Here is a 695-nt window from a genome sequence, read left to right as displayed (position 1 = left end):
GGGGGGGGCTTACCTAGGGGAATTCTGTTCGGGCGTCAAAATGCTGGGGTCCAGCCCCAGTGGGTCCAGGGGTTCCCAAAGGTGTGGACGGAGTCGGCAAAGAATGAAGGACACGGAGGCAGTGTTCAGGTGATCATCATAGCCTGGTTCTCTTGTCAGGGTCTCCAGCCAGGTTCTGTAGCCAGTTCTCCAGCCAAGTTCTGTCTAGGATCTCCAGCCCAGGTTCTCTTGCTAGGTTCTGTCACCAGGTTCTGTAGCCAGGTTCTGTCCATGGGATTTATTCCCTTCCTTAGTCCTGTCAATTCCTAACTCTAGGGAAACATCCCCACCTGGGGAAACAACCTTTCTCAGGTAGGTGGCCCTGGTTAGAACACATAGCGCTAAGAAGGGGAGCAAACCTATTAAGGACAATATGCCACATATGCCAGGTCCCTTGGAACATATGCTGTGCTGATGTTTCTTCCCTGCAGCGACTGTGTCACGCAACAAGGATGGACCGGCTTCCGGCAGGTGGCTGGATGTGTGGGTGTGTGGGTGGCTGTGTGTGTGGATGGTTGGGTGGGTGTGTGGGTGGCTGGGTGTGTGGGTGGCTGGATGTGTGGGAGTGTGGGTGTGTGGGTGGCTGGATGTGTGGGTGTGTGGGTGTGTAGGTAGCTGTGTGGGTGGCTGGGTTTGTGGATAGGCTGGGTGCCGGG

At 56.0% G+C, this 695-nt stretch overlaps 1 protein-coding gene across 1 annotated transcript in view; it reads left to right on the top strand.

Annotated features, from left to right (window-relative positions):
- ABCG4 (ATP binding cassette subfamily G member 4) overlaps positions 1-695 on the top strand; it is a gene marked incomplete at its 5' end in the record, with an annotated part of 23,098 nt that overhangs the window by 16,682 nt on the left and 5,721 nt on the right. The window lies entirely within an intron of this gene.

The sequence above is a fragment of the Myotis davidii genome, unplaced genomic scaffold (assembly GCF_000327345.1).
Source record: "Myotis davidii unplaced genomic scaffold, ASM32734v1 scaffold355, whole genome shotgun sequence".
Taxonomy (NCBI): Eukaryota; Metazoa; Chordata; class Mammalia; order Chiroptera; family Vespertilionidae; genus Myotis; species Myotis davidii.
The sequence above is the reverse complement of the archived record's forward strand: the minus strand, read 5'-3'. Positions and strand labels throughout refer to the sequence as shown.